The 20,678-nt window shown below is 44.4% G+C and overlaps 1 pseudogene; it reads right to left on the reverse strand.

Annotated features, from left to right (window-relative positions):
* LOC103349615 (interferon regulatory factor 2-like) overlaps nucleotides 1-20,475 on the reverse strand; it is a 151,510-nt pseudogene extending 131,035 nt beyond the window's left edge.
* Between the last annotated feature and the right edge of the window lie 203 nt (nucleotides 20,476-20,678).

The following is a 20,678-nucleotide window of genomic DNA, read 5'->3' on the forward strand; positions in this document are numbered from 1 at the left end:
CTTTTCTGTCCGGCTTTTCCCTAGGCTCTTTGCTAGTCTCTCTCTCCGGTATTTTCCCACTTCTTCCCTCCTAGGTTTCCTTATCCGAGTCACGGCACCATTATGTCACTCCCCCTCTTCGTGGAGGAATGACACAGGACCCTGCGTTGTTCTTTCGTCTGCTCGGCCCTCCCCGGGTTTGCTGCTGGTTCTTCCCGGGTTGGCTACCGTCCCTTCCACCTCCGTGGAAGGGCGGTTCCCCCTGCCACTCTCCCCACTTCCGCGGGGGAGCGGCACACCGCCGGCCGGCTCTCTCGGGGGCTGCTCAGGTGTTCCTTCAGATAGATGTTCCTGGTGCATGTTGTCTCTCTCCTCCTTTATAGTCCTCTTCCACCAATCCCAACTCTGCTACCCACACGCCGAGTACGCTGCTCTCCTCCAATCAGGAGCAGGTCCTACAGTTTATTGGTTGAACTGGAGGCAGCTGTGTAGAAGCTTACTCCTCCCCAGCGCCATATTGTGGGAGAGCAGAAGCATAGAATAAGTCTTAATTCCAGTAACAGTCTAGTCCGAGTTGCTCCCCACAAGATACCACTTCACACCCAGTAGGATGGCTCTTACTTAAAATACATATCTGTGAGTAAGGGTGTAGAGAAAAAGGGGTGTAGACACCCTGTGCACTGGTTGGTGAGAGTGTAAAAAGGTACAGGCACTCTGGAAAAAACTTCAGTGGTTCTTCAGAGTGTGACACATGGAATTACCAGCAATTCCACTTGATTTAAAGAATTGAAAGCAGCCGGCAACGCGGCTCACTAGGCTAATCCTCCACCTTGCGGCGCCTGCACACCAGGTTCTAGTCCCGGTTGGGGCACCAGATTCTGTCCCGGTTGCCCCTCTTCCAGGCCAGCTCTCTGCTGTGGCCCAGCAGTGCAGTGGAGGATTGCCCAAGTCCTTGGGCCCTGCACCCCATGGGAGACCAGGAGAAGCACCTGGCTTCTGGCTTCGGATCAGCACGATGTGCTGGCCACAGCGGCCATTGGAGGGTGAACCAACGGCAAAAGGAAGACCTTTCTCTCTCTCTCTCACTGTCCACTCTGTCTGTCAAAAGAATTGAAAGCAAGGGCTCAGAAAGAGGCTCTTACACCAATATCCACAGCAGCAGTACCCACACTACCCAAATGGTAACAACTTCAGTGGCCACCAACAGAGGCATGGATAAACCATGTGGGAATAGTGTCAGTCTTAAAGAGCAATGACGTTCTGGTGTCTGCTACATCATAGATAAACCTGGAAAGCGTTCTGCTAAGTGAAACAAGTCAGACAACAAAGGACAGGCACAATGGGATTCCACCTGCACAGGGCACTCAGAGTGGATAAATTCACAGAGACAGAAAGCAGAGTGGTGAGGAACAGTCACTGTTTGTGTATGGAGTTTCTTCTGCTCTAGATGATGGAAACATTCTGGAAAAGGATAGCAGTGACGGCTGCATAACATTGTGACTGCGCTTAACTCCACTGAATTGCAGTTTAAAGATGATTATAAGGCTAAACTGTGTTATGCAAACTTTACTACAATAGAAAAACGACTCAACATGCATTTATGGATTCACTGCTTGCTGTCACCATTTATTTCAGTCCTCTTGTGGATGATAATCATTGTCTAACTCCAGGCAACTGGATGTATTTGCTGTGGACACACACACACACACACACACACACATCTGCCAATTAAATAAAGGCTAATTCCTCTTCATGGTCCTGTCCTCTCAGAGGAGAAAACCTCTCTTACCCAGGCAAGAGCCAGGTTCTCCCCGCACAAACCCCCAGGGCAAGGTTCATTAAGCACTCTGCCAGGTACAGTGTCTACCCTGGGGGAAAGAGAGGCAGCGTGGAGACAGCCATCAGGACTGAGCCACTGTGGCTTTCCGGAATGACAAGGGGCATTAGACAACAGCTCTCCACACCAAACTGAACATGGAAGACTGCTGGGGAACACCAACAGTAACAAAACATGTTGCTTTATGCCTATTTTACAATCTATTAAAATCAGCTTTTTAAAAATCAAAGGTGCACAGTTGGCCAAAAATCTGTCCCACTAGCACTGTGGCTTCCCCTGAGAACACCCTCCCTCATGGCCTATGAAAGCAAGAGTCGTAGGAAGGAATCACAGAGCCCTAAAATCATCTTCACCACTTGATTCTATTCTCTCCATTGGGATGAACTGGGCTGCTAACCACAAGAAATGCAGATCATCAACTCAAGGCCGACCTTCTTTTCTTCCTTTCTATACCTCCCTCTTCATAGCAGAGGTAGGACTGAACAAAACACCATTAAACACATGAGAAGGAATGAGCCAAGGAGCTGACTGTTTTGGGGGAGCACCTGTCTCTACTACAGCACCAAACTGCAAGCTAACTTTCCAGAAAAGCCCAGCGCAGCTGTGATGCGTGACAGGCACCTGTCTGAGAAACAGAGCCTCTGCTGCAATATTTCTAATTCATTTGACTTCACAAATCGTCTGTAAGACCACACCCAAACGTGGAAGAGGCAGTTTACTGGCATTCCAAGTGGAGAGAGGAGTGGGGAGCCCCAGAACACCCCACATCCCTAGGCGTGCCCTCCCATTCTGCTCTCCTTTGAGGACCTTAACTCTAAAGGTCAGCTGAACAGTGCCCACGGGTGGCGTTTTCCCATATGAGCAAATCCCAGCATCCCAGAAAGAGTCAATAAAGATTTGCCTTCAGGATTAGGATTTTAAAGTGAGATTATACTTTTCTATTTTTCTGTCAGTTGCAAATCCCCAAACCTACGAGAATTCACTTAAAACTAATCTACAGTGTTTTTATTGGAAGAAGGCAATCGGGAAAGCTCTGACCCACTGAGCAGCTGGGAATTTTGCTGCTGAAGGTTTGGTTTAGTCTTTATTTTTCTAGCTGCTGGCCCTGCTAACATGATTCTGTGAAGGTTGCATTTAATCTTGTAGAGAAAAGCCACCTAAGCAGTTCTTAGGCAGGCTTCAGTAAAAACAAATTGCCTTGGTTCTGTGGAGAAGTCTGTTGCTTCAACCTAGCAATTACAGTCACAGAGAACAAACGAAGGCAACTGTGAAATACTGTACTTGACTTCAAAAGAATTTTACTGCATATGTTTTATGGGTTGAAAGTGTTCGCTAATAGCAAAATTACTATTATAAGGAACCCACATAGAAAGTAACAGCTCCTAAAAAACATATCTTCAGTTTACCACCAAATATAGCTTATTTAAATGGAGGAGAAAGTATTAGTATCCTTGTTGGAAATCGTCAAAGGAATGCACAGCAAACATTTTTTTAAAGGTCTGGGAGAAACACTAAAAATGTTTCGCTTTCTGGGTGTTGAATCCTAATATAATGTGACAAATCCTAGTGCAAAGTGACAAGCTCCAATGTTTATGTGCTATATATACCAGCAGGTTTCTAACATAAAGCAGACCATGCCACTCCACCTGAGCTGGGACTCAGCCTTACAAGCTAACCTTTGCTTTACAGCTGAAAGTCAAATAAACAAATATTTACCCAGTTATTACTGCTGCATATCAAGTCCTGGTGGGGAAAGCAAAGAACCAACACAATCCCAGCTCTCAAATACCTTACCACACAGGTGACAGAAATGGAAAACCCCAAGTTAACTAATGATTTTCCTAGCAGTCTGAGAGGCTAGAAAACATCTCTCCAGATGGGCAGGGCTACCAGCCACACGAATGGCACAGTCAACGTGCTGCTTCCGTAAAAATTCGGCGCACTTGGTTGTTTTAGGCTGACGAGATCAGGTGTGGTTTGTGGAGAGAGGCACAAGGAGATGCAAGACAACTGCTCTGACTCGATTTCCCTTCAGTTCGTTTGAGTCCCTGTATGAAGACTTTCCCTGCAGTTCTCTTCCTGTGTGGCTTCATTTCCCACTCCTGCATCAACTAATATGGTGGCCACCAGACACATGTGTCTATGGAGCACAAGAAAGATGGTGACGCTGAGTTAAGCCATGCCATCAAGGCCCCAGTAAGAATCTGAATCTCAAGGACTCAGTATGAAGCAACAATGTCAGATATCATAGTATTTATTTAAAGATTTATTTATTTGAAAGGCAGAGAGAGAGAGAGAGAGGAGCTTCCATTTGCTGCTTTACTCCCCAAATGACCACAATGGCAGGGGCTAGGTCAGGCTGCAGCCAGGAGCCTGGAACTCTATCTGGTTCTCCCACATGGGTGGCAGGGGCCCAAGCACTTGGGCCATCTGCTGCTTTCCCAGGCGCATTAGCAGGAAGCTGGATAGGAAGTGGAGCAGCCCAGGCCTCAACAGGTGATGGCTTAATCCACTGGTCCACTGGATCCACTCTCATTAGTATTTTCATACAATATATTAAAATAATAATATATTGGATACATTAAATGAAATATGCTACTAAAATTAATTTCACCTGCTTTTCACTTTTCTAATGTGGCTACTAGAAAATTAAAGGTATACAGGTGAGTCACATATTTGTGTTGGACAATATTGTCCTAATCAATACTCTTCTTTATGACTGTGCTTCCACATTTGACCTATGAAATTATAAGAACTACACCCAACCCTTGTTACCTATCAGTCCAAGAATGTCTCCATATTCATCCAGGGAACAAAACTCTTCTAGTATTGTTTTCCAGATAAAAACTACAGATTTGGAGTCTTATTCAATTATAAATTTAGAGGCTACACGGATTAAGTCATTCTCCAACAGGGGACATGGTAGGTGTGGGAGAAAAATAAAACTTGCCCTGGCATCCAGAGACATGGAAATAAATATCGCAAAAAAAAAAAAAAAAAAAAAAGGGAATGCATTGGACATAACGACAGGAAACGTTTGCTTTCACCTTCCTTACATTTCTCTCTTCATATACCATGGAAATGAGACTGGTAGCCTTTTTTCTAAATTAATTGCTCTTATCCAAGAAAATATTAAAACCTCTTATCTCTTCAAAAGGACCAAATTGTTACAGCCCAGATGAGGGCCACTAGCTACATTCCCAGGTGCTAGAAAAATCTTATCCCCTTGGATGTTTATATTTCAAAAGGGATGAAGGTCAGCCCTTGGAGACATCCCTAGGTTGTTCTGGAAGGCTGGGATGAGAACCCTGGATCCTTTCCATCCCAACACTACAGAGCTAAGTTTTTGTCTTTGTTTTTTTCTCTCACCTACGGGGAAGGGAGGGGGACAACTGCCCTGCAAAGTGTAGCCCACAGCCAGGGTCCACCTGTTTTCACAGTGTACAGGTGCGCAATGCGGCAGCCTCACCCTGGCAGCTGATCTGGTTGTAAACTCTGCTCCTCCCCTGCTGCTCTGGGCTCTGCAGTTCTCTTATTTGGGGGGTGTGTAATGGTGAAGTGTGGTGCCATCTCAGGCCCTTCACAGTTCTTGGCAAAGCAAGCAGAGCCCAAGCTCACCACGGAGCCGCCAATCCAGAGTCTTCAACTCTATTTTTATTTATTTGAAAGTCAGAATTACACACACAGAGAGAGAAGTCTTCCATCTGATGGTTCACTCCCCAATTGGCCGCAACGGCCAGAGCCGTGCCAATCCGAAGCCAGGAGTCAGGAGCTTCTTCCAGGACTCCCACGTGGGTGCAGGGGCCCAAGGACTTGGACCATCTTCTACTGCTTTCCCAGGCTATAGCAGAGAGCTGGATGGGAAGAGGAGCAGCCAGGACTAGAACCGGCGCCCATATGGGATGCTGGCGCTTCAGGCCAGGGCGTTAACCCGCTGCGCCACAGCGCCAGCCCCAGAGAGTCTTCAACTCTTAAGAGCTGCACCAGGACAACAGTGCTGAACAACGAAAACCCTAAATCTACAGCCTGGTGCCAATGGCTGAGTCCACGCTGGACACCCTCAAGGCAACACTGAAGTTGCTTTTCCTAACCTGTATTTACAGCTGCCTTGAAAATACCTTTCTGGTGACAAGAGTCATCACACCTGTTGTCTTAAATTTGGAAAAAAACAAAAGTGTTTCAGAAGAAATAAAAAATAAAAATCCACACTCCCACCAACAAAATGCTATGATTTCTTCCAGTTTTGTTTCAGTCTTGATAAACAAATACACACACATGTTTTTTAAATAAACTTAGAAGATAATTTACTCTTTGCCCCCACCCAAGCAACATATATCATCAACATATTCCCATAATTAAATGCTACTCAAACACATGAATTATATAAACTACCGATACCCTGTCTGGATGTGCCATAATTCATTTAAATGCCTTCCTATTGCTGGGTGGTTAGGTTGTTTCCAAGTTTTCACATAACAAAGCTAATTCAATCAACATCCCTGTCTATAAATCTTTGTTTGCATCTCTGGCTACTGCAGGTAAATGGGTTCCTGGAAGCAAAATTACCAAGTTGAATTCCAATCCCAATACAGCACACAGCGTGGAACCCAAAGCTGTGGCACTCACTGCTCAGTTCTGAGTTGGACCACCCGTTCTTTAGGGAAGCCCAGTATTGGCCCATCCACTGTGCTGAGTCCACATCTACCTCCCAGGACCTGACACACATGAAGAGCACCAAGGAAGACAGCAAGGGGGATGGGAGGGAGCCCTGAAAGCGCTGCGGCAGTATTTCTGATAAATGGTATTCACAGGTCTCTTTCTCTACAGGTTCACAGTTGCCTGAAAGGCAATTTCAGATTGAGTCTGGGGTCTCACACAGTGTGAATGAATGCCCCTTCCCCAAAGTGTATACCCTGGTGGACCACCGAGGTCGCTTCAGGTGTGCCCTAGCGACTGCTTCTCACAACTCCGGGTTTGTGTAAAGCCAGGATAAAAAGACCTAACTACAAAGTCAAAAAGTCTAGCTACAAAGTCAAAGGGTGATGCTCTTCTAGTACTTAAAGGGGTCCTTGCGCTACACCTCATTAACTACCAACCTGCTCCCTCCTCTTCCAAAACTCCATCAGGGACATTTGCACAGAGGCAGAAAAATCCACCTGTTTGATCACTGCTTTTTTCTCTCCCACTCAAGAATTATACAGGCTGTATTCTGCTTGCCACCTGGATTTCTCGTTTCATCATTCACCTCTAACTCCCATCTTCCAACACACTCCTAACTCATCCTTCTTCATGCCAACATCATTGCACCCCAACACCATTTCTAGGTGTTAGGACAGTCTCTGCTCACCACTACTTTTTCTCATCTGCTTCAAATAAATCTAGGGCAAGGAAAATAACAACAAAAACAAAAACTCAAAAATGACATATTACATATTGCTTGAAACACAGCAATTAGTATGCAGTTTCTTCTCACTTAAAATGGCAGCCTCATGAGATGGTAAAGTCAACAGGATTTTAAGCTTATGGGTCTTAGCACGCCATATTCTATCCACAAAGTACTCTGGATCCTCCAAAAACCTAGCATTCTTGAGTGCAGTAAGGACAAATGCAAATGTAAGCTCATCTTTCCTTTGATCCCTAATCATTAAGTGTGCAAGTATCAAATGCTGTTACACAGTCAGCAACAGATTACATGGCATGCCTGAAAAGAAAATTTTTATGAAAATCACATAGTAAGTAGTTACTAGCACTCAGCAATGGTTAATGAAAACTGGACAGGCTTTCAGCTCATAAAATTCTAAATTAAGATATTTTGTTGAACTCAATTGGTCATGTCCTTGAGATAAAAATGTTTAAAATTCATCATCAAAAAAAGAACCGCATAACCCTCTTGTTTCTCACATGGAGACATTCTTTTTTTTTTTTTTAACTTTTATTTAATGAATATACGTTTCCAAAGTACGAATAATGGATTACTATGGCTTCCCCCCCATACCGTCCCTCCCACCCACAACCCTCCCCTTTCCCACTCCCTCTCCCCTTCCATTCACATCAAGATTCATTTTCGATTCTCTTAATATACAGAAGATCAGCTTAGTATACATTAAGTAAGGATTTCAACAGTTTGCTCCCACACAGAAACATAAAGTGAAAAATAATAGATGATTTTTTTTTAATGATGATGAAATCAGATCAGACCTATTGTCATGTTTAATCCCAGTGAGAGTCAAGTTGGGAGTTGATAGTTTCTTTTCTTTTTTTTTTTTTTTTTTTTTTTTTTTTTTTTTTTTTACAGAGGATCAGTTTAGTATGCATTAAGTAAAGATTTCAATAGTTTGCACCCCCATAGAAACACAAAGTGAAATATATTATTTGAGTACTTGTTATAGCATTAAATCTCAATGCACAACACATTAAGGACAGAGATCCTACATGAGGAGTAAGTGCACAGTGACTCCTGTTGTTGACTTTACCAATTGACACTCCTGTCTATGGCATCAGTAATCTCCCTATGCTCCAGTCATGAGTTTCCAAGGCTATGGAAGCCCTCTGAGTTCTCCGACTCTTATCTTGTTTAGACAAGGTCATAGTCAAAGTGGAGGTTCTCTCCTCCCTTCAGAGAAAGGTACCTCCTTCTTTGAAGACCTGTTCTTTCCACTGAGATCTCACTCACAGAGATCTTTTGCCAGAGTGTCTTGGCTTTCCATGCCTGAAATACTCTCATGGGCTTTTCAGCCAGATCTGAATGCCTTTAGGGCTGACTCTGAGGCCAGAGTGCCATTCAGGACATCTGCCATTCTATGAGTCTGCTGAGTATCTCACTTCCCATGTTGGATCACTCTCCCCTTTATTTATTCTATCGGTTAGTGTTAGCAGGTACTAGACTTGCTTATGTGCTCCCTTTGACTCTTAGTCCTTTCATTATGATCAATTGTGAACTGAAATTGATCACTTGGACTAGTGAGATGGCATTGGTACATGCCACCTTGATGGGATTAAATTGGAGTCCCCTGGTATGTTTCTAACTCTACCATTTGGGGCAAGTCAGCTTGAGCATGTCCCAAATTATATATCTCTTCCCTCTCTTATTCCTACTCTTATGTTTAACAGGGATCACATTTCAGTTAAATTTCAACACTTAAGAATAACTGTGTATTAATTACAGAATTAAACCAGTCATATTAAGTAGAACAGACAAAAAAACTACTAAGAGGGATAATGTATTAAGTTGTTCATTAACAGTCAGGGCTATGCTGATCAAGTCACCGTTTCCCATAGTGTCCATTCCACTTCAACAGGTTTCGTTTTTGGTGTTCAGTCAGTTGTCACCGATCAGGGAGAACATATGGTATTTGTCCCTTTGGGACTGGCTTATTTCACTCAGCATGATGTGTTCCAGATTCCTCCATTTTGTTGCAAATGACTGGATTTTGTTGTTTCTTACTGCGGTATAGTATTCTAAAGAGTACATATCCCATAATTTCTTTATCCAGTCTACCGTTGATGGGCATTTAGGTTGGTTCCAGGTCTTAGCTATTGTGAATTGAGCTGCAATAAACATTAGGGTGCAGACCGCTTTTTTGTTTGCCAATTTAAATTCCTTTGGGTAAATTCCAAGGAGTGGGATGGCTGGGTCGAACGGTAGGGTTATCTTCAGGTTTCTGAGGAATCTCCAGACTGACTTCCATAGTGGCTTGACCAGTTTGCATTCCCACCAACAGTGGGTTAGTGTCCCTTTTTCCCCACATCCTCGCCAGCATCTGTTGTTGGTAGATTTCTGAATGTGAGCCATTCTAACCGGGGTGAGGTGGAACCTCATTGTGGTTTTGATTTGCATTTCTCTGATTGCTAATGACCTTGAACATTTTTTCATGTGCCTGTTGGCATTTGGATTTCCTCTTTTGAAAAATGTCTATTGAGGTCCTTGGCCCATCTCTTAATTGGGTTGTTGGTTTTGTTTTTGTGGAGTTTCTTGATCTCTTTGTAGATTCTGGTTATTAACCCTTTATCTGTTGCATAGTTTGCAAATATTTTTTCCCATTCTGACGGTTGTCTCTTCACTCTCCTGACTGTTTCTTTTGCAGTACAGAAACTTCTCAATTTGAGGCAATCCCAATAGTTAATTTTGGCTTTGACTGCCTGTGCCTCCCGGGTCTTTTCCAGAAACTCTTTGCCTGTGCCAATATCTTGAAGGGTTTCTCCAATGTTCTCTAGTAACTTGATGGTGTCTGGTCGTAGATTTAGGTCTTTAATCCATGTTGAGTGGATTTTTGTGTAAGGTGTAAGGTAGGGGTCTTGCTTCATGATTCTGCACGTGGAAATCCAATTTTCCCAGCACCATTTATTGAATAGACTGTCCTTGCTCAAGGAATTAGTTTTAGATCCTTGATCAAATATAAGTTGGCTGTAGATGTTTGGGTTGATTTCTGGTATTTCAATTCTGTTCCATTGGTCTATCCATCTGTTTCTGTACCAGTACCATGCTGTTTTGATTACAACTGCCCTGTAGTATGTCCTGAAATCTGGTATTGTGATGCCTCCAGCTTTGTTTTTGTTGTACAAGATTGCTTTAGCTATTCGAGGTCTCTTGTGCCTCCATATAAATTTCAGCACCAATTTTTCCAGATCTGAGAAGAAGGTCTTCGGTATCTTGATTGGTATTGCATTGAATTTATAAATTGCTTTTGGGAGAATGGACATTTTGATGATATTGATTCTTCCAATCCATGAGCATGGAAGATTTTTCCATTTCTTGGTATCCTCTTCTATTTCTTTCTTTAAGGTTTTGTAATTTTCATCGTAGAGATCTTTAACGTCCTTGGTTAAGTTTATTCCAAGGTATTTGATTGTTTTTGTAGCTATTGTGAATGGGATTGATCTTAGAAGTTCTTCCTCAGCCATGGCATTGTCTGTGTATACAAAGGCTGTTGATTTTTGTGCATTGATTTTATACCCTGCTACTTTGCCAAACTCTTCTATGAGTTCCAATAGTCTCTTGGTAGAGTTCTTTGGGTCCCCTAAATAAAGAATCATGTCATCTGCAAAGAGGGATAGTTTGAGTTCTTCCTTCCCAATTTGTATCCCTTTAATTTCTTTTTCTTGCCTAATAGCTCTGGCTAGAACCTCCAGAACTATATTGAATAGCAGTGGTGAGAGTGGACATCCCTGTCTGGTCCCAGATCTCAGTGGAAATGCTTCCAACTTTTCCCCATTCAATAGGATGTTGGCTGTGGGTTTTTCATAGATTGCTTTGATTGTATTGAGGAATGTTCCTTCCAAACCCAGTTTGCTTAGAGTTTTCATCATGAACGGGTGTTGTATTTTATCAAATGCTTTCTCAGCATCTATTGAGAGAATCATATGGTTTTTCTTCTGCAGTCTGTTAATGTGGTGTATCACATTGATTGTTTGCGCACATTAAACCATCCCTGCATACCAGGGATAAATCCCACTTGGTCTGGGTGGATGATCTTTCTGATGTGTTGTTGCATTCTATTGGTGAGAATTTTATTGAGGATTTTTGCATCTATGTTCATCAGGGATATTGGTCTGTAATTCTCTTTCAGTGCTGCATCTTTTTCCGGCTTAGGAATTAAGGTGATGCTGGCTTCATAGAAAGAATTTGGGAGGAGTCCCTCTTCTTCGATTGTTCTGAATAGTTTGAGAAGAATTGGAGTTAGTTCTTCTTTAAATGTCTGGTAGAATTCAGCAGTGAATCCATCTGGTCCTGGGCTTTTCTTTGTTGGGAGGGCCTTTATTACTGTTTCAATTTCTGTCTCAGTTATGGGTCTGTTTAGGTTTTCGATGTCTTCCTGGTTCAATTTAGGTAGGTTGCATGTGTCCAGGAATCTATCCATTTCTGATAGGTTTCCCTGTTTGCTGCCATACAAGTCCTTGTAGTAATTTCTGATGATTCTTTTTATTTCTGTGGTGTCTGTTGTTACATTTCCTTTTTCATCTCTGATTTTATTGATTTGGGTCTTTTCTCTTCTTTTTTTAGTTAGTTGGGCCAATGGGGTGTCAATTTTGTTTATTTTTTCAAAAAACCAGCTCTGCGTTTGGCTGATTTTTTGTAATGTTTTTCTTGATTCAATCCTGTTGATTTCTTCTCTGATTTTAATTATTTCTCTTCTCCTACTAGATTTGGGTCTGGTTTGCTGTAGGTTTTCTAGATCCTTGAGGTGAATAGAAAGCTCATCTATTTGGTGCCTTTCCAATTTCTTGATGTAGGCACCTATTGATATAAACTTTCCTCTTAACACTGCTTTTGCTGCGTCCCATAAGTTTTGGTATGTTGTGCTGTTATCCTCATTTACTTCCAGAAAGTTTTTGATTTCTCTTTTGATTTCTTCTATGACCCATTGTTCATTCAGGAGCATGTTGTTCAATCTCCATGTGTTTGCGTATGCTCTAGGGATTCCTGAGTTGTTCATTTCCAACTTCATTCCTTTATGGTCTGAGAAGCTGCATGGTATGATTCTAATTCTTTTGAATTTGCTGAGACTTGCTTTATGGCCTAGTATGTGGTCAATCCTAGAGAAGGTTCCATGTACTGCTGAGAAGAATGTATAATCTTTAGCTGTAGGATTGAAAGTTCTGTATATATCTGTTAGATCCATTTGGGCTATAGTGTCGTTTAAATCTACTGTATCCTTGTTGATCTTCTGTCCTATTGATCTATTTCTGAGAGTGGAGTATTGAAGTCCCCCAGTACTATTGTATTGGGGTCTAAGTCTCCCTTTAAGTCCGTTAACAAATCTTTTAGATAAACCGGTGCCCTGTAGTTAGGTGCATATACATTGATAATTGTTATATCTTCCTGTTGAATTGATCCCTTAATCATTATGTAGTGTCCCTCTTTGTCTCTCTTAACGGTTTTTGTGGTAAAGTTTATGGTGTCTGATATTAAGATGGCTACGCCTGCTCTTTTTTCATTTCTGTTGGCATGGTATATCTTTTTCCAGCCTTTCACTTTCAGTCTGTATGGATCTTTGTTGGAAAGATGTGTTTCTTGTAAGCAGCAAATAGATGGGTTTTGTTTTTTAACCCAATCAGCCAAACGGTGTCTTTTAACTGGACAGTTCAGGCCATTCACGTTCAATGTGACTAATGATAAGTGGTAACTTTGCCCTGCCATTTGCCAAAGATAAGTTCTAATATATGCTTTGAATTCCCTGTGATCTTTTGCTGTGAGCTTTCCTTCCTTGGTTTCCTTCCTTTACCTTCTTTCATATTGATGACCGTGTTTCTTTGTTTCTGTGTGTAACACATCTTTAAGCATCTTTTGCAGGGCTGGACGAGTGGCAACAAATTCTTTCAATTTCTGTTTGTTATGAAAAGTCTTTATTTCACCTTCATTCACAAATGATAGCTTTGCAGGATATAATATTCTGGGCTGGCAGTTGTTCTCTCTTAGTACCTGGGCTATATCTCGCCATTCCCTCCTAGCTTGTAGAGTTTCTGATGAGAAGTCAGCTGTGAGTCTGATTGGAGATCCTCTGAGAGTAATCTGACGTTTCTCTCTTGCACATTTTAGGATCTTTTCTTTATGTTTCACTGTGGAGAGTTTAATTACAACGTGTCGTGGTGAGGGTCTCTTTTGGTCGTGTTTATTAGGGGTTCTGTGAGCTTCCTGTACTAGGATTTCTCTGTCCTTCTCCAAATCTGGGAAATTTTCTGCTAATATCTCACTAAAAAGGCCTTCTAATCCTTTCTCCCTCTCCATGCCTTCAGGAACTCCTAGAACCCGAATGTTGGGTTTTTTAATAGTATCCTGAAGATTCCCGACAATATGTTTTAGATTTCTAATTTCCTCGTCTTTTCTTTGGTCTGACTGTATCCTTTCCTGTTCTCTGTCTTCTAAGTCCGATATTCTCTCTTCTGCTTCTCCCATTCTGTTTGTAAGGCTCTCTATTGTGTTTTTCATTTGATCTATTGAATTCTTCACTTCAGTCACTATCCCAGTTTCCTGTTGTACTAGTTGTTTTGTTTCATTTTGATTCCTCCTTAATATTTCATTTTCACGAGAGAGATTTTCTATCTTGTCCATTAAGGATTTCTGTAGTTCAAGAATTTGTTTTTGAGAACTTCTTAATGTTCTTATCAATTTTTTGAGATCTGCTTCTTGCATTTCTTCTATGTCATCATCCTCATAATCTTGAATTGGGGTGTCTTTTTCATTTGAGGGCTTCATGGTGACTTCCTTGTTTTTATTACCTTGGTTTTTGCGTTTGTTATTTGTCATATTGGAGATATTTGGTTTCTTCACTGTGGTGCTTTTTCTTGTTATACTATGACTCTAGATTAAGTGGACTATCTGTTTTTGATGGAGCCTTAGGGCTTGAGATGGGTGTGGCCTGAGAGCTCTGTTTGGTGTGCCAAAGGTGACACTCCCAGGTTAGGCGTGGTAAACCTCTCTCTCTCTCTCTCTCTCTTTTTTTTTTGATTCAAAAGGGAATTTATTCTGCACAGCTGAACGAAGTTGGAGGTAGTTAGCAGGCAAATGATATACCCACAGGAGCCAGAGATCAGAAGCTCTTTCCCAAGGACCACACAGGGAATCTGTTCGGCCCTTAGAGTGGGCTCAAATTCTCCTTCAGTCTCCCACTGGGTTGCCAAAGTTACGGAATTGTAGCGTCTCTGGAGAGTGCTCACGTGAATTCCGTGAGTTCTCTCCCCCACCGTCTCTTTTTTCACAGTCTCAGTTCAGTAGCACCACAAATTTACTAGGTCCTAATCTCCTGTTAATTCGCCCCACCCAGAGTCAGGTTTTACTGCTAGGCTCAGGGCCGGTGCAGACCTGAGGTCGCTCTGCTTATGACGTATGTCCAAGATGGCGCCTGCTCTTTGTCTTGCTCGCCCTTGAGAGGTGAGCGGAGAGAGAGAAACCCGTGTCCGTACCAGTCACCTTTTTTTTTTTCCCTCTCTCTCTCTTCCAGTTAGCTTGGTGAAGTCCCCCCCGCCCCGGGGGTCGTTCCCTCTAGTCTCCTCTCTCCGCTTGCCTGCCGGTGTCTCGGGTTATTGAGGTTCGGCTCACCTCGCGTTCCAGCGCTGGTGTGTTGAGTCTGCCGCTGGTGTCCCGAACTGTGGGCTCCCACGCTCTCCACGCAGGTCTGCTCCCCTTCCAGTGCCGATGTGTGGACTCGGAGCCCTGGACGTCCCAAGTCTCCCCGCTGTTGCACTCCCCTTCGAGCACTTGCCACATGGAGACATCCTTTGCACAACTCTAGTCCTTGCTTATCGGAGTTGAATACTAAACTGATAAAGGGAACAGTAAGCCGAAGCAGAAACAGAGCGCCTCCAAAAACCCCCTAACTCTCCATGGCCTTCCTGGACAAAGACACAAACTCACAAAACCAACTCCTTCTTGCCTCCACCACCTGGAAAATTCAAAGCATCACAACTACAACATGAACACCATTTTGTATGACAAGGTCAACACAGGCAGAGCCAGCAGAGGATGATCACAGGCCTCCTTCAGAGTGCTGTTAAAAATGTGGGGACAGCTTCTGTCTGCTCGCTTGCCTGTGTTGCTCAGCCTCTGGGCTGAGGAGAAGATCAAAGAGTTGGTATTGGCAGGAGATCATTGATTCAGGGGTTCTTGTCATTATCTCTGGCCCTTGCACCTGAGAGGCTGGAGATCTGGCTGCTGCAGCACGCAGTGGTGAGTAAGAGGGCCACTGTGGGGGCGACAGGGGCAAGGAGTGGAAGGGGCTGCCGCCAGTCTCCCTGCCTGGTTTCGAAAAAGCTCCCTCCTTGAAGACGACTTTGATAATACACATATGTCCCATCCCCTAAGGGTGACGCAACTATAGTCCCATTTCACAGATGTGAAAACATGGTCCGAAAGGGGAAGAAGTGATTGGAGACTTTTTTTTTTAAAGTCTCCAAGTTCATGCACCTTGCACTACACAGCCTTGTTCATAGCTGGTTGTCAACAAACACTGAAGAAGTAAAGAACAGTAAATTGGCTGTGTTCATTTACCAAAATAATTGCATGAATGACATCTCTTATTAGCAATAACAATATTGATTCAAAATTATTGCATTGGGTCCCTGGGTAATCAGAACTTGCAGTTACTGATGGAGTATCCTCAGGAAGCCTAACAAGACTGTCAGGTTATCTCAAATACAAGGTGGAAAATGGAATTAAAGATGCTTATCTGAAAGCAAAAAAATGTTCAAAATCCACATGTAACTTTTTCACAATGCATAGTTTTCATGAATTCTTTGACAATGTCCATAAGCATGGACTTCAAAAAAATTTTCTGCACAAAACTAAAAGTTGTGCTTAATTTCATTTGCCATGAATGTTTTGAAGACCCCTCCTAATGCTGCCCAGGCAGTCCAGCAGGACAAGCTTCTCCACTTTTGGCTGCAATGAAATTAACTAGAGTTGATGATACTAGTCTTCTCCAGTCAATCAGTTCTGAACAGAAGTCATATGCATTTGAGCAATTAGAGATAGGCTTGCAGCGTCTTCCCAATAAACATGATCTAGTTTCAGCAAGTTGGTCAAAAGATAGAGCTTGAAGGGGCTGGTGTTGTGCTGTAGTGGTTGGGTCACTGCCTAAAATGCCAGCATCCCATATGGGCACCGGTTTGGGTCCCGGCTGCTCCACTTCTGATCCAGCTCTCTGCTATGGCCTGGGAAAGCAGAAGATGGTCCAGGTTCTTGGGCCCCTGCACCCACATGGGAGATGCAGAAGTTCCTGGCTCCTGGCTTCAGATCCGCACAGTTCCAGCTGTTGCCCCCATCTGGGGAGTGAACCAGCGGATAGAAGACCTCTCTATATCTCTCTGCCTCTGCTTCTGTAGCTCTGCCTTTCAGATAAATAAATCAATCTTTAAAAAGTTAAAAAAAAATATGGAGCCTGGGAGGGAGAACCTCATGTTATAGGGTCCCCACAGACAAAAAGCTAGAGGCTACACAGCTGCTCATTCTGAATCCAGAGAGGCCCTGAGCGCCCCACACCAGGCACCTGCGGGCTGCATTTCCTGGTTGTGTGTTCCCCTTGGTGCTTTATAGAAGATACACACAGTCTTCAGGGTTAAATTCGGACCCTCTACATACATTGTCATTCTGAGCTGCCAAATGGGGGTTTCACCAAACCAGCTACTCCCAACCAGCAGAGCCCATCTCCGACTCATTAAGGTCATTAAGCTGACACTGCACTCAATATCGCTTACATTCAGGCCTTTAAAAGTAGGCAGACAGAGGTGGAAGTCCTGACCTCCAACCCGTGTGAGATGGATGAAAAGAAACCTTTTTATTACTTGTAATCACCGCTGTTTCACAGCACTTTTACTTATTATTTTGTGCATTTTTATGTTTTGTTATATGGTTCTATTAATTTTATCATATGCTATTACATATTTTTCACCTGTATAGTGTTACAAATACACTGTTGGGCAAACAGTGAGTATTCTACACATGCTGGTAAACCAATTCTCCTGTTATACTTGGCTAAGCCAAAACAACATAGTATGCTCTAGCTGACTACTGAAATCAGCTAAGGGCATATCTGTAATAACAGATAATGAACTGAGGAGTCTGACACAACGGTGAAGAAGATTCCGAATAAAACACAGGGTCTGGGATTTTTTTCATCTGATAGAAGGAAGGAAAATACATTGGTCCAATCGCTGCTTAGTTCCATAGCAATTAGTCACCATGGATACCACCTAACTTTTCTTCTGATGGGAAAAAATTCACTGACAATAATTTAATTGCTTAGTATTGTCTTAATAGTTCACATAACATAGTTACAGCCATGTTTAGTTCCTTATCACTATATACATATCCTCAGAAGTCAAATCCTTTCTTGAAAATCCCTGCTGACCAGAAATTCTGAGACAAAGTGTTCACTCCAGTTGTGGTACCCTTAGCTTTTCCACTGTCACAGAATCTGATGTTTTCAACGTGAATGCCTTACACATGTGCACACTGCTGTAACTAACAGTGTCTGAACTGTGTCCCTACACAGCCCTATGACACACTTCAGTAACATTACGTTTCATAAAACCAACTCCCAAAGGTGATGTCTATATTTAGTTTTTATTTATTGTCAGCTCACCAACTAGAATGCAAGCTACCCTAGAGGATAAACACGATGTGTGTCTTGCTCTCAGCTCAATCCAGAGCCTACCACTGTGTCTGACACACAGTCCAAATCCTTCAAGTATGTATGAAATGTAGGAGTAAATTCTCTGGTTTACTTTAAGAACTTTCGCTCTGAAACAGATACCCCATTCAGAGTTCAGTGGTCTGTTCACTATCTAAAGGAAATTATCTGAAAATGCTCTAAAAACAACAGATCGCACACTAGGTAATGCAAGGAAAAGAAATACAATGTCCTTGTGAAAACCGAGGCACATCAGATGTTGAAAATCTAAAGCCTCAAATTTTCCACTACTGAGTCTAAACATCTTTAGCACTGGTATATTAAATATTTGCCTAATAAAGTATTTCAGAGAGCAGGGTAAGAGAAAAAGTAGGGCCACAGCTCCTAGAGCTGTCAGTTCTTGACGGCAACCATTTGTTTGCCATAATTTGCTTCCAGACCCTTCCTTTTGATGAAGATGACATTGTACAGGTGAGTAAGTCTGAAATATGTGGAACTGTCTCTAACTTTTGAAGGTCAACAGGAAAAATACGACTCCTTGAGAATGAAATATGTACGTGTTTAATTTAAAGGAGCAGTTACAACTCATAACAATGCATGAGAATTCTCCCATCCAAGAGGCCAAAATCTCATTCCTACCCAACAGGCTGTTATAAATTATAATCATTCGCTGGACTTTGCCACACTAATCAACAGATGTTCCAAGGTCACAATCTAAAGGTGCCAGTTGAAATGAAAAAATTCCATCTACAGAGGTTTCCTTAGGGAAGACACAAAGTTTTCCCAGGATTTTTTAGATTTTTATTTTTTCTCCTCCCCCCGGCCAGCCCCATGAATGAAGGGATCATTCCGGGAAAATCAGGGCCCCCTGAATCTGTGTGTGTGATGAAGCCCAACAGGATCACCGCTGGGGCCCTGGCAATGGAGCAGGCATCTAACATCAAGACCATCCGCCCCTGTCGTCTGATACCAGACCCCTGTCTGCACCTGCCCTGGAGCACCAAAACGTGCAGGCTGCTAAGTGCAAGTGGTGCCCGCAAGTGCATCTGAAAACTAATCAACGTCTGCACGCAGGACTGCAACCCCAATGATTCCTGAAAATCCACAACAGGAAACGTAAATATCCTCCACCCTTCCTGGCCATTCATCAAAAGCAGACCGAATCACAGCCACGGGGCGGCCAAGGGCAGAAGGTAAAGGCCGGCACTTTTCCTCGTTTTAGAAGGGCTGCATTTTCTAATTCCACAGCCAAGGACGGGAAGGAGAAGGCTGAAGACCGGGGAGCGGGCAGTAAGCCCCCAAGTTTCAAACACCGTGGGGTTAGAAGCCAGGGAGAGCTACCCCGCTACATACACAGTCGGCCCGGCGGGTCCTGCCTACGCCGGCCGCCCCCGGCGCCCCAGCGGTGCCGAAACAAGCGGCTCACGCCCCGGTCGGGCGGCCAGCCTCCGTCCCTTGCCCCCTTCCGAGGGGACACGCTGGTAAGGGTGGCAAACGCACCGGGGCCAGCGGGTGATGCCGCCGCGTTCCGGGGAGGGCGGGAGTTGCCAGCGACACCCTGTGAACTTGGACAGGCTCCCCGGGCCGGCGGGAAGGAGGACGCGGCGTTCCTCCAGAGTGGCGGCGGCCCAGCCCCCAGGAAGCCCGGCGCCCAGCCTCGCGCTCCGAGCCCGGCTCCGGACGCTGCCACCCGACGCCCGCGACCCTGCCCGGTGCCGGGCGGGTGGGCGAGCCCCCCGGCTCAGCCGCGGGGCGCCCCTTCAAGTTTGCTGTCGCCGGGGCGCGGGCAGCTGGCGGACGGCGGGTGCCCGCTTATTTACACTGGCGGCTGCCGCGGGAGAGGCGCCGCCGCCGGCACCGAGGAGGACCTGCTCCCCGCCTTCGGGTCTGCTGGCGGCCGCGGCTTGTAAACACACATGCACGCACACGCAGACACGACAGTTTTGGTTTTAAATGAGGCCCGGCTCCAGCGGACCCGCACCCCGACACACGACACCTGAAGTACGGAATCACACAGAACAGCTCTGTGTCCATGGAGCCACCTCTTCGCATCTGCAAATCCAAAAGTGAAATTAAACCTCCACCAACCTCCTCCTCCTCCCTCTCTACCTCCTCCTCCTCCACCTCCTCCTCCTCCTTGCAGCCTCAGCAGCCCCAGTGGCAACAGCAGCAGAACAGCCGAACCTGCTTCCCCTAAAACCAGATGATCCATAATTGCGCCGAGTGATCCTCCACAAACCGGCATTAATTTTTAGGAACCCCGGCATTTTCCGTCTGCAAAATATCGTGTCAAAAGCATCAGGACACGCACACGCAAACGCACGGCCCCCACCCCCCTCGAGAGAAAACACACGCACCGTCACAACTATTATTCGGAAAAAAAAAAAAGTTACCTTCTCCGTGTGCTTTTTCACGCTAGCCATGCAATCCCGCAAGGGCTAAGTGTTGCTAGGGCGTGGGAAATGGAAACGAAAGCCCGTCAGTTGAATAATCGCGGGAGCAAAACTGAAAGTTACTCCCCGGCTGGCCTGAGAACAGTCCAGATCGAAAGCAAAACAACGAGAGGAAACTGCGAAGCGCCGCGGCTGGAAATCCGGGCGCGAGCGGCCGGGCAGCGGGGCGCGGAAGTTCGCCGCCGCCGCCGCTCATTGGCTCGCGGCGTCGCTTTCATCGTTTCTCGGAAAAGTCGATTTCATTTTCACTTCCCTACATCGCGGGAGCCACGGGCGGCCGCGCGT

Source organism: Oryctolagus cuniculus, chromosome 1, assembly GCF_964237555.1.
Source record: "Oryctolagus cuniculus chromosome 1, mOryCun1.1, whole genome shotgun sequence".
Lineage (NCBI taxonomy): Eukaryota > Metazoa > Chordata > Mammalia > Lagomorpha > Leporidae > Oryctolagus > Oryctolagus cuniculus.